Genomic DNA, 13,822 nt, shown 5'->3' with positions numbered 1-13,822 from the left:
CAAATTTATTTCAGTGGGATGGAAACTCTGCTCTGTCTGGTTATGTGTGATCTATCCAGACAAGGGAAGTTTCTTCCACACATCTCCAGTAGCTCAGCCTCTGACAATATCACTTCATTCTTTCATCAGGTGCTGGTGGAATGCAACTCATGCTAAATGTGCAAATAAAGGGGGGAAGAAGAAATTACCTTCTGCTGTGGAATGCTGTCTGGCATGCTGACTCCTGTGCACACACACACATTCATTTATGGACACACAAAGAAACCCAGAAGGAGATGAGAAGGGAAAGTTTTCCAGCCTTACACTAAGCCTCACAAAGGGAGTGACTGAATTCTCCGAGCGAGGGGCAAAGATTTGGAGGAGAATCCAATTGCAGCTAGTGTTTCATATTTGCGTTGGATGCTCAGGTTTCCAAATTAAATCTGCAAGTTAGACAGGAGTCCATGTTGTCTGCTGATCATCTGTTTAGGGGGAGAAGGAGAACAGAAATGACAGAAGAAAAATACTTGCAAACAACAACAGTAATTAAAATCAAGCGTTTGAGCACTGCCACCCCTCCCCCCAGCCAGATTTGTCTAGGGAGAAGATAAATAACTTCAACTGCAGACTCCATGCTTGCTCAAGATCTGAAATATTTAAACCAGGTCCCAAAAGCCCATACACATTTTTAATCAAAACCTGCTCTTTTTGGTTCCTTTTCCTGCATAAATACCCTGACTTGATAGAACACCCAAACCTCATTAAGTTATGATCAGCACAATACAAAAGTTGAAAATTATCAATGCCATTTAAACTGCTGCAACTGTACACATACTGTGTTCCACATTTCTCAGGTTCAAGGTTATACATGGCAACATAAGTCCACCTCCTCCCCCACTTCCAGTGCTAAACAGGGCTGGAATCTTGCCAAAACAAAAGAATCTGCAGTCAGTTTCTTCAAGATTGAAAAATAAAGTTGGGGTTTTTTTTTTCCCCCTGCAGGGAAAAAAAAGAAAACCACAAAAAACCAAACTCAACAAAAAACACACACACACACACAAAAAAAAAAAAAAACTCTGAAGAAAAGCAGACAGCTGCTAACTAGTTGTCTAGCTGTCTATTTGTGGACATTTTCTTTCATCTTGTCATACCTTTTGTGCTGTTTGAAATGTTTGGAGCTTAGGCTTGAAGAACACTCAGTGGATTCCAGACTTATATTAAAAGAAAGGAAAAGAAAGGCAGAAGAGTTCTGACAACAGATGTGTGTATTTGTGTGTTGGGGCCACATAATTCCAAGCATCACCTAGAGCATTGATTTTATTTTCATCTGACTGAAGGAGATTTTTCAGACAAGGAAATATACAGTAACAATGCAATTTGTAGAAAAACACATACATCTAGAATGCAAAGTGAGAGGGATATGTTGTAAGACCTCTGCAGAAAAAGCAGAGACCATTTGGTCAATCATATCTGCTGCTTTTGCTGTTTTGCTGATCTGTTTCCATAGGATGGGTAAAATCATCTATTTCTAGACAGTTTCCCTCTGCTTTGCCATTTTAGCTGTTGGAAGGAAGTAAGGCAGAAGTCTAATTAATGTCAGTGATCTTCAGTGAGCCTCAGATCAGAGTGTGGTATATTTAACTCTGCTGATTTTTGTTGCCTTCTGCTATGCAGACAGCGAGTGAAGAAGGGGACTGGCTCCTACTCTGGCTTCCAGATAGTTCTCTGGAACTTCTAATTTCCCCAAGCTCACCCTTTCCTCCAGCATAACGAAGAAAGCAAAACCAGCTGAGAAGTGAGCAGAAGGAGAAAAGGAAGAGAGGAAACCACTGAAATGCTCCCCCTGTGGTGAGGAACCCTTCTCATCCTGTCCCTTTCCAGCTGCCCTTCTTGGCACCCTGATGCTGAAGAGCAGTCTTCATACATCCCCTCTTCTCAGGAGGAGCAGAGCTTTGGGCTGTCAGCAAGCCCAAGGCAGAAGTCTCCCAGAAGGAAGCTTACTTGAAGGGACCAGAGAATTCCTAACCCATTCCCATCAGTATCTGTGACATTAGTGTTGGGCAGGGAATGACATTCCCTTCCCTCTCCGTGCCAAGAGGCAGCTGAAGCAGAAAATTCCAGGTGCTTTGAGGCTGCCTGCACATCCTGTGACCCATCTGACCATATTTCTTAACTGGAGGGTGAGGGCTGGGTGGAGAGGCAGCATCATCACCATTAACTGTGATCTTGCTGCTCCTCTGGTGATGATGGCAGAGTTTGGAGCCAGGGTGCCCCTGGTGGTTCATCACTCCTTGGAGAAGGATTTTCCAAGAGGAAGTTCTGATGGGCTGCTCCACAGCAACCTTTTGTGCTTCTTCTTGCATTCACCAAAACACCAAGGCTGTGAGGACAGGAAAATGAATTATGCTGGTGTTCAGCACCCAAGAAGCCTGTCTGCTTGGATCTCAGGTAATTCTTCTTGGTCATACAATACATGTGGCTTCTGCCGAAGCAAGGGTGTGGTATCTTCATTTAAAACAGCTTCTGCCACAGACTTCTCTCTCTTTAGGCAGAATAAAGTACTCAAAACTCACAAACTTCCTGAAGCAATCCCATGAGTTCTCTTGTGCTCTTCCACTTTGACTCTGGAGCCACTGTGCCTAGCATGGCCACGGAGTGACGGGCAGAGACCCTCTTCTCTGTGCAGTGCTCCAGTCACCTGTATCAGAGGATGCCCACGAGCTTCTGGGGCTAAAGTGACATGAAAAATTCACAGCTTGAAACCTTAGGTGAGAGAGAAGAGCTTTGTACAAGGGGATGGGTTTTCATCCTGACAGCAGATGTCTTTTTAGGAACTCCTTGATTAGACCCTGGATGATCAAGAGGTTGAAGGGAGATGGAATATTTACATATTAAAAGAAACTCTACTTTTGGGATCAATTAGACTATTCAGGGTTCACACTATACCCCCTTTTTTCCCAGACTTTACACAGCTCTTGCTAGGATTAAGCCTCCATCGAGTAGATTATCTTTACATAGGGGCTGGATCTAGTGTTACACACTCTTTATTATCTCTTCTTTGAGACTGTGCAGGCTATCCCCTTGAAGTTCTTAACCCTTAAAGCACTTTATCTAGTATTTATTGTTTCTTCTCCACAGGCATCTGAGATGGCAGCACTGGTATACAGACCCCACCTGTCCTCATTCTCCATGAGAGCATCATCTCTCTTCCCCCAGCTTTTTCTGTACACAGAGGGCTTACACCAACGTCAGGCCTTGTTTCCTAATCCTTTTCATCCCCAAGAAGTGTGCAACATTCCAGCTTGATTGGGGTGGGCTGCAGAGTTCCTGTCAAATGTAAACGTGTTCCAGCTGCTGGGATTTTGATGCATTTGTTTTGAGGGATGTAAGAAAGGCTGTCAGTGGCTCGGGTGATGAAAAGGTCAGGGCTGACCATCTGAGGAAAGTTGAGATAAGAGGAACATGGGGTAGAGGGTTACAAAGTAGTGACTGGCTTAAAGTTTTCTGCAGCAATGCTGCATCTACTGAGTGTTACAGGGTGTTTGAAAGAATATTTGGGAAGTTCCTGGGTGCAATCTTATGTTTTCTCCTAAAATGACAAGTTCTGGAGAAAGCAAGAGTCCACATGGAATCCTGGACCTGTTTTCTCTGTGCACAGGCTCCAACAGATAGCTGGCACAGTTTGCTGCACCACTGAGTCATCACTTATTAGCTGGAGTGGCTGATTCCAGTCGTGCCATTCCTCCGGTGCTGCCTTCCCTATCCTGATGAGACCACTGCTGACCCACATGTGAGAAGAAGATGGGATTTACTGAGCAGCAGTATCTCTTCTTTGGTGACATTTCCTTCTCACCGTTCCTATAATGAAGCAGAGAAATATTTCTCCTTGCCAGGCTCCTGCTCAGCAAAATGCCAAACTTTTCTGAGTTGTTTTATTCATAACTTTTTAATAGCTTCTGGCTGTGGATATTGGAATCTGCTCCAGTCCTATCATATTGACTTCTGTCTATTTCAGCAGAAGAAAGTGATCAAAAATAACATCTTGCAGTGATCTCCAAATTGTCTTGCACCCTCAGCTTGTAAATGTCTCAGGCAGCATTTCCCTGGTCTCATCACCAGAAGATATCCCTAGCTGGTGTTAGCTAATGCGTGCTCACTACTCCAGTCTATTTGTGCCACTCTCTTGCCATGTCTTTGCTCCCTAACTGGGCATGACAGAGCTGAAATAAATGGAGCTGCATTTATTTTAATGGTTCACCCTCATCTGAGAAGGATGGGGTGGCCTTCTTAGCTATCAGCTCCTTGGATGTCTGCTGGCCAGCAAATGACACATACACTCTCTTTCTCCCTGCACTAGATATGCTTCTCCTGCAGTCAATCTACCCCAGACTGAACAGGAATAATCACAGCTCCTCCTGCACTGACAATGGCCACTTATGTGAAAAATGCAGAACTGAACAGGCTACGGCTAAATGTGCTGGAAATATGAAGAGGAGAATGATCTTTGGCTGTGCATCAAAGAGCATTAAGGCATTCTGAAGCAGATTCCTCTTGCTTTCTGGGTTTAATTCAGAAGGGATTTTCTAGCCACAGAATCAAGCTCTTCATTGCATGATTTCTTTCCCGCAGGAGCTGTGAAATTGTAGGTTCTGTGCAGGACACAAAAAAGCCATAATGGGGCCAGGGGTGTATAGGAGTTTCTGTGGAGATGACAGCAGACCTTCCTGCTGTTCCAAATGTGCAATGCTGTTGGACCTGAGAGTCATCATTCCTAGTGAATTCCAACAGGGGAGACTTGATCTCCATTTCTAGATATTCACATCGCCTGTTCTTAGTCAGCTCATACTTTTCTAAATATTTTTCCTCTTGATCTCTTAAAATAGTTTCCTAGGCTGTCTCTACTGCTGATGTTAACATGCTCCTGTCTGTGTTCCTTTTTATTATGTCTCTTTGTCTCCTCTTCTTTTTTTTTAAACAAAAAACCACATAACTGCCTTATATAATTCATTTTTGAGTTCATAATCCATTTGTCCTAAACACAATCTTGATGTGGAAACATGCAAGGATGCTTCTCTGGCTTTCAACGTTTTTCATTTGTTAGCTTGGTTGGTTTTTCTGGGTGGGTTTTTTTTGTTTGTTTGTTTTTTTTGTTTTTGTTTTTGTTTTTGTTTTGTTTTGTTTTGTTTGTTTTTTTTTTGGTATTGCTTTTGTATTTTGGGTTTTTTTCCCCTTTTTTTTTTTTGTGTGGTTTAAAAAAAAATTAAAGATTTTTTACTATTATTATTATGGTTTTATTTCACTGTTGTTATATTTTGGATGTATTATGCCACCTAAACCTGAATTAAGTAAACTTAATTCACTCCTAACAATTCAGTACTCCTTCTGCATGCTTCCTGATATCTTGCCTCACTATTCCAAAATTACAATTTCAGCTGCAATGCAGCATGGCATCCTTGGTATGAGCTAGAGAAACCATACTTAGTCTCAAAATAATAAGCATTTACGAATAATTACACAAGCAATTACGCATTGTTTTGTTGTAAAACACTCATTCTGTAGCAATGATCAAAGTATTTAATGTGGTTGTTCCCTTCTTATTCATGCTTATTTGTTGTTCATATTTTATTTGCCTGCTAAGACCTGCAATTGCTGGTTTTGATGTTACAAGCTGTTGGATATTTCTTGCTTTCAAGTCTCAGTGTTTGCCCCATATCATTGAGTGCTTATTATACCTAATGCTGCCTCTTTTAGATCTGTTTACACCTATAAATATGTCTAGTTTATAATTTGATATTGTCCCCCATTCCTTTGCCAAGGCTTGTCTGGCTTTTATCTTGCATTTTAAGCTAGTAAATATGAGTATTCATGAAAGATGAGGAACATAACAAACTTGTCTCTAGTTATGCAATCAAGTGTAAGTGTGGCTGCTTTTAAACAGAATGTGTCAATTCTGTGATCTCTGCGATTTCCTTTAATAGGCTTGTTGTAAGTTGTCTCCTGTTACAGTGCAATACACATTAGGTGTATTCTTAGTAATAAGACCACTGTTCATGAATATACACGAGTAGTTATTTAGCACAGGTGGGAAATGACAGCTCTGGCTGGATCCTAGGCAGGATTAAATTGATAGACTTCCCCTGGACAAATTGGTTTAGCTGCAGTAGGAAGCATTGTTCAAAATGTACCAATAACACAATGGTTGGTGTCATCCCCTAGCACTGACCTGGTTATACATGGGTATAAAGTAGCATGTGCATTTGAGGCAATGCTTTTTCTTGCCTTCTGATTTGTCCCCTAGCTGTCCTACAGTGTTCCTCGGTGTTTTTTTGGATCCTGACACTCCCCTCTGGTTCACTTTGATTGGGTGATCCCTCCCTGCATGTCTCCAAATGAAGGCCTCTGTTTAATTGGCATCGTTGGTGCCAGTGCTGTCATACATTGGGTCAGGAATGGTTATAACCCCCTTGTGACACTTCTGGGGGGTGGTGGCAGCGCTCAGTTTGCTGGCAGCCTCATGCGCACTGAGTCACACCTTCCTGGAGGTGCAGAGCCAGCACTTCTATCACTTCATCCCACACAGATTCATGCCCATTGGATCCTGCTTTTAGAGCTGTGTGGAAAAATGTGACATTGCTGCAGTTATCACCTGCACCTTGAGCATGCAAGTAAACACACAGAGCATGGGATTAGAGATAATCTTGATTACTCACAAACATGGGGCCTAAATTGAGTTCATGGAAATGAATGAATAGGATTCTGCTGGCTTTCACAGAGACTTAGGTCAAGCTTGAAGGGTACCTGGAGCACCAACACTGGAAAACATCTTTAAAGTGTTTGCTAAAACACTGAAATATTGTCATCTTGTAGAAAGTTTAATTTTTTTTTTTTTTTTCTCATTTTGCCTTGTAATCATCTCTTCTGGGCTAGGATATGGAAAAAATAGCAGCATGCTGTCACAGCAGGTATTCTCTGAAACACAAACACACACACACAGAGTGTATTTGGGGCTGTTTGTGTTTTGTTGACAGAACCTGCTCACTCTATGCCTCACATTAGTCATATTCTGTCATCTGTCTGAGCTGAAATTCCTCACTCAATGAGTTAGACTGAGACAGCATCACCTGGAAATGCCATGTCTCTCCAGTGGGACCAAGCCAGAAGGTGAAGGATGCTCCATATGTGCATTGCACTATTGAAACATGCCAAGGAGAAAATGGGTGAACAGGTCTGGAGTGAGCAGAAGACGGAGGCAGCAGGTGGAACCTGCATAAAACAAGGACAAAACTATTCTTCATCAAGAGGGTGGTTTAGAGTCCCTTTATTTTGCTCCTGCTTGAGGAAACTCATCCGAAGCAGCTCCCTCTGAGCTGAACATGAAGATCAGATGAAGTGATTTCTCTCTCTTCTCTCCTGGCAGGAGGAGCCAGAAAGACCCTGAGGTGAGGCTTGGCTCCACTGAGTCTTTCCAGCAGAGGCCACCAACTTTGATGATGAGTTATAGAGCCAATGTCTGGATAAGCTTTCTTCCTCCTTTCTCTCTTCCATTTTGCAAGTTTTAATATTAGAGTCTGGAACAAAAGGTCTTATAATAAATAACAGTGAGGGATGACAATATTTAAATTATTTCAGGACACACATTCTATCCCTCTGTTATCAACCTTACTGTTTGAAAGCTGGTTTTCATCTGCTCCTCTGCTCATCTGCTAAGTGCATATCTGGACAGTGGAAATCCCACCCTAAAATTCACTGGATTAGTGTCAGATCCAGAGCCCACTGGAAAGAGTGGGAGATCTCCTGGTGACTTTGGTGGGGCTTCAGTTCAAGGTCTAAATGTCCAATTCTCTGAATAATGCCTGTGGTTATTTGTGTACCTCTCTTCACTGATCATAGTCTCTGCCTCTTGCTGTTGAGTCAGGAGGAGCCATGCAGCAATTTGAAGGACTTGGCAAGAGAGTAGCCTTGCTGTAAAAGCTGTATGTCTTGCTGTCTGCAGTGTTCAAATCAGTCTCGAGTGACCACATGGAGTAAATGTACAAAAAGTCTCATCAGACTTCAATTTTCTGTTCAGTGTTTACTACAGATCTTTAAACAATTTTTGTTCTTTCCCATAAGCCTCTTGTTTGGCTCCAATGTGAAGGGAACAGAACTGGAGGACTTTCTCCCTCTCATCTGCAAGTATTTGTAATATCTTGCATCTTAATTTGCAGCAATGGAAAGCGGACAAAGAGCCAACCCTGCTTCATCTGATGAGAGCTTTGACCTGTTTTTCTTGGGTTTAAACAGCTGTAGCACACTCAAAGCAAAGGGCAGTCAGACCCCATTGCAAATTACTCCTAAATTCACCATTGGATGCTCTTTTTGAAAAATCCATTTTACACTGCTTGCATCTAGTTTTGAATGCTTACATTGTACTGTCTATAATTTCAAAACTATTTTCAGTGGTCATGATTTTTTCCCTGGAGTGTCTTCCCAGGTAATCAAATGTTAGTGGTTTTTGTATTTCAGAGATGCTAGCCTTTATTTTATTAAGTGCTTTGCATTCCTAACATGATGCTCATCTTCACTGATTCAGTGCTTAGAATCATAGAATACAATGATAAAGCAATTTGAGCTGGAATTCAGTAATTTAAGATCATTGAGTCCAACCAGTAACCCAGCACTGCCAAGCCCACCACTAAACCTTGTCTCTTAGTGCCACTTCTATGTGTCTTTTAAATGCTTCAAAGGACAGTGATTCAAATACTTCTCCGGGCAGCGTGTTCCAGTACTTGACAACCCTTTTGGTGAATAAATTTTTCCTGGTATTGAAACTAAACCTCCTCTGGTACAACTTGAGGCTGTTTCTTCTCATCCTGTCCCTTATTACTTGGAAGCACAGCCTGACACGCGCCACCCCTGGCTGTCCCCTCCTGTCAGGAGTTGTGCAGAGCCACAAGGTCCCCCCTGAGCTTCCTTTTCTCCAGGCTGAGCCCCTTCCCAGCTCCCTCAGCCTCTCCTGGGGCTCCATTCCCTTCCCCAGCTCCGTTCCCTTCTCTGGACACGCTCCAGCCCCTCAAAGTCTTTCTTGCCATGGGAGGCCCAGAGCTGCCCCCAGGATTTGAGGTGTGGCCTCAGCAGGGCCAGCACAGGGACAGTCCTGCCCTGCTCCTGCTGCCACCCCACAGCTGGCACAGCCCAGGGGCCTTTGGCCTTCTTGGCCACCTGGGCACCCCTGGGCTCGTGTCCAGCTGCTGTCACAGCACCCCCAGGGCCTTTTCCAGCCACTTTTCCCCCAGCCTGCAGCTGCAGGGGTTGTTGTGACCCGAGGGCAGGACCCAGCACTGCCCCTGGTTGTCCTTCACCCCACTGGCCTCATCCCATGGATCCAGCCTGTCCAGACCCCCCTGCAGAGCCCTCCTGCCCTCCAGCAGATCCACATCCCACCCAGCCCGGTGCTGTCAGGAACGGACTGAGGGGCCCTCGATGCCTCATCCAGACCTTTGCTGAGGATGTTGAACAGGCCTGGCCCCAGCACTGATCCATGGGAGCCCTGCTGGTGCCGGCCCAGCTGGATGTGCCTCCGTGTCCCATCGCTCCCGGCCCTGCCCTCAGCCAGTTCTTCCCCCAGAGCACAGGGCCCTGTCCATGAGCAGCCAGTTTCTCCAGGAGATGCTGTGGCAGAAGGTGTCAAAGGCTCTGTAAGGTCCGGGCAGACACACCCACAGCCTTTCCCTCATGCTGAGCAGGTCACCTTGTCACAGGAGGGGATCAGGTTGCTCAGGCAGGACCTGCCTCTCCTAAAGCCAGGCTGGCTGGGCCTGATGCCCTGGTTGTCCTGCTCCTGTTGCTGATGGCACTCAAGGTGATCTGCTCCATGGCCTCCTGGCACTGAGGGCAGGGGACAGGCCTGTAATTCCCTGGAGGAAAGGATGGAGATTCTCCTTAGCATTCCTTTTGTTGCTGACGAATTTATAAAAATAATTACATTGTCAGCAGCCAGATTAAGTTCCAGTTGGGCTTTGGACCTTCTAATTTTCTTCCTGCATAGCCTCACAAAATCCTTGTTGTCCTCCTCAATCTGGCTGATCCTTCATCCAAAGGTTGTAAGCTCTCATTTTTTTCCCTGAATTCTAGACACTGGTCTCTGTTCAGCCAGGCCAGTCTTCCCCACTGCCTCATCTTATGGCACATGAGGTCAATCTACTCCTGCACCTTGAAGAATATCCAGTGTTCCTGGGTTCCTTTGTCCTTCAGGAAGCCCTTCCATGGGACTTTCTCTGCCAATCCCCTAACCATGCCAAAGTCTGCCCTCCGGAAGTCCAAGGTGGCAGTTCTGCTGCACCCATCCTTACTTCTCTGGAAATCAAAAATCATCTTTCCATAATCACCAAGCCCTAGATGGCCTCCAGCTGTCCCCTCACCTAACAGCTCTTCTCTCTTCCTGAACAACAGTTCCAGTGGCCATTTTCCCTCATTGCCTCATTCACCAGCTGTCAGCAGCTTCTCTGCCACACACTTCAGGAATCTCCTAGACTGTTTTTTTCTGTGATCTGTTGTATTTCCAGCAGTCACATGGTCAATTGATGTCCCTCACAGAACAAGAGACTGAGATTTTTCCCAGCTGCCTCTTCCTCCTGGTTGGGTAGTCTACAAGAAGTCTCTCACCATGATATCTTGCTGGCCCTCCCCCCAGTTTCTGTGCATGAACCATCAACCCTTTTGTCAGCATCATCAAACTCTACACAATCAAAACACTCCCTGACATATAGGCCTTGCATCCCAAGGAGAGACCAGTGGCTGAGAAATGGGAAGTGTTTGGTTAAAACAGTAACTGTTACTGCTTACCTTGAGCCACATATGTTCCTATCTCTCCTGCTTGGAGCATTGCATTGCCTGTGGTAAGGGGAAGGTTTTATAAAATCATTACAATTTAAGGAGCAATTACTGCATGCTGTTCAAAATTTTTCACCTGAGTCTTTTTGGTCTAAATCCAACACCCAGTGAATCTAGAAGAGTTTTCGCCTGGTCTATGAAGACATTTTATCAGATTAACCACAAAATCAGTGTTTCATGGAGGAACAGTAACATTTCCCAGTATATCCAGAGTGGAGTATGACTGTGTGTGCTTATATTAATCCCAAAGTGTTTAAGGTTTCATGTATTGTACCTCTTTCTGCAAGCACACTAAAAAATCAGGTGGCATTAATGGTGAAAATACAGAAAAATGCTACAGACCCTCAACCAGAATGACTGAAGTCACCTGCTGTTCCCCTGAGGAAATAGAACTGGGAGTGAGTGTGTTGGAGGACAAACTCATTTCCTGTGGCCCCTCTTTGAAGGAAGTCCAAAAATTTCAGGGTTAGAACTCACTTTTAAAAAACTTCTGTAGTCTTTGAATACCTGTAAATCTAAAAGTACCAGACTCTTCCTCCTTGCTTAAGCAGCTGGCAACCACGGACCTCCCCCTCCTCCCCCCATCAGTTTCTGTCATGACACTAAGGAAGGAATACCAACAACAAAAAGGGATGATGGCAAATTGTTTCTTATCAGAGGAAGTCTACCTCATAACTGACTCACTGGAATCATTATCTGTCAAATTGTGTGTAGGAAGAGTGTGCGTTTCGTTTCCTCAGCCTGAATTCATTATGTTTTTTACCAAACTGGACATTCCTTCAAGAGGATTTCTTTGCTTTTTAGCGGGTTCTTGGTGTTTAGGAAGGGAACTGATTCTTGGAGGGAGCTTTAAAATCCCAGTACCCTGAGATTTTTATTTTGGTAAGAAAGGCTTACCATAACTTGCAGGAGCAGTGTGACCATGCTGGATTAGGCCACTGGTTATTTTCCTCATGATTTTGATGGAATCCAACTGCAAATAAATAAATGAAGGGCAAAATCTCCAAAATGCAGCTAGACAGTTTGATCAAACTGTGACACAAGAGAGAACATTTTCCTCCTAATCCATGTGAGCTGTCCATATACCCAGTAAATAATGAGGTATGTGAATACCAGTTTTCTAAAGCTATTTTAGGAACTGGATGAATAAACAGGAAATAAAAAATAAAGCTGAGATTTTTTTCCCCTTTTCCATTCTTGAAGAGAGTATTTGACAAAATTTTCCTTAAAATGTGAAGCTTTAAACAAAACTCACTCTACTCTTTGTTGTTAATGTAGCCAGGAGCACTGATTATAGCCATCAAGTCATTAATATTGCAGAAAACCCACAAATTGTGTGCAGAGAGCCTTCACAAGAGGTGTCCATATTCATTAAAAATACTACCTTTCTTGCTCTTTAACATTTTATCTTGAAGATTTGTCTCCATCCTACATCAAACAACAGGGTGGAAAACAGGACCCTAACATTATCCAGCTCACTTCCACCTTTTTATCTGATTCTTCTTTAAAGAGCTCTTGGATGGGTGATCTGTTGTTTGTCATTCATCACTTGTAGCTTGCTTTTTTATTTTCTTCTGAGATAAGTCATCAAAGAGGAGTGGGGGTTAAAATACAATTTGAAATAGCATCACAGATTGCAAGGCCAATGTTGCCTGACTTCCCACATGATCCAAGCAAGTGCTCCAAGCCAGCATTTCTCATTGCCCTGTGGTAGTAAATTACAGTAGCTGGTGATAGCAATCAGAGGTGAAAAGAATAGTCTTTCTTTCTATTGCTTTGCAAGGTAGAATCCAGAAACATTTCTCTTTGCCAAAGAAGAGCTCTCCACCAGGCACTGTTTGTGTGTAGATTTACCTTCTGAAGCTCATGTGAAATCATTCAAACTTGACATCATTCCAAGACATTGCATGAAAGGAGGTTACACTCACCATACCTTAAGCCAGGGCAGGAATGTGACTGACCAATCAGCTCTAGCATGTCAAGAACCCCAGAGCCATGGAAATTGCTATGAGTAGCCAAACACTTGCCTCTTTATTTATCAACCATGGAGTTGTGCAAAGCCTGTTGAACAGACTTTCTCATACCAGACCTGGCTAGGATGGACTTGTGCCAGGGAGTCAGTGGTAGCAGATGAAACCACCTTCAAGAGAAAACAATGTTCTAAATTGAAATAAATCATATTTTAAAGGTGTCTGAAGACAATCCTCAGGTGCTAATCTGATCTTTACAGTGTAGAACTGTTGTGACTGCATGTTGTCTGCTCACATGGTGAAGAAATCACGTTAAGAAGTGTTCCCTCGTTTCCTCCAAGGATTAATTCTTCTAGGTGCAAACATGGAGGGCTTTACACCTAAACCAAATGTGAACTTGGAGGTCTATTTTCACAACTCAGTCACTTTACTCAGGAATTTCCTTAAAGGTGCAGTGGGACTGGGAGGCACAAGCTGAACCTTATGTTGGCAGCACTCAAAAGATGTGCTGTAGCCGCTAGCTTTGCATCAAAGGAAGGGAAACTGTTTAGGACCAAGAGGTAAGAAAGAAAACCTGCATGCAGGAGAAACTCTGGGGAGGTCATTAGCAAGGCAGGATGTAACTGTCTGAGTTGGTGTCAGAGCAGGACACAGGTCTTGTTGTTGGTACATATGTGGAAAATGCAATTGGATACAAAGGTGCACATGTATATAATCTATCTATATCTATCTATATCTATATCTATATCTATATCTATATCTATATCTATATCTATATCTATATCTATATCATCTATATCTATATCTATATCTATATCATCTATATCTATATCTCTATCTATATCATCTATATCTATATCTATATAATCTATGTCTATATATGTCTATTATCTACATCTATGTGTATCTATTCTATTTTTATCTACATCATCTATCTGTATCTATATCTATCTATATCATCTATATCTTATCTATATCTGTATCTGTATCTCTATATCCAT

Source organism: Vidua macroura, chromosome Z (genome assembly GCF_024509145.1).
Source record: "Vidua macroura isolate BioBank_ID:100142 chromosome Z, ASM2450914v1, whole genome shotgun sequence".
In the NCBI taxonomy this organism is placed as follows: Eukaryota; Metazoa; Chordata; class Aves; order Passeriformes; family Viduidae; genus Vidua; species Vidua macroura.
The sequence above is the reverse complement of the archived record's forward strand: the minus strand, read 5'-3'. Positions refer to the sequence as shown.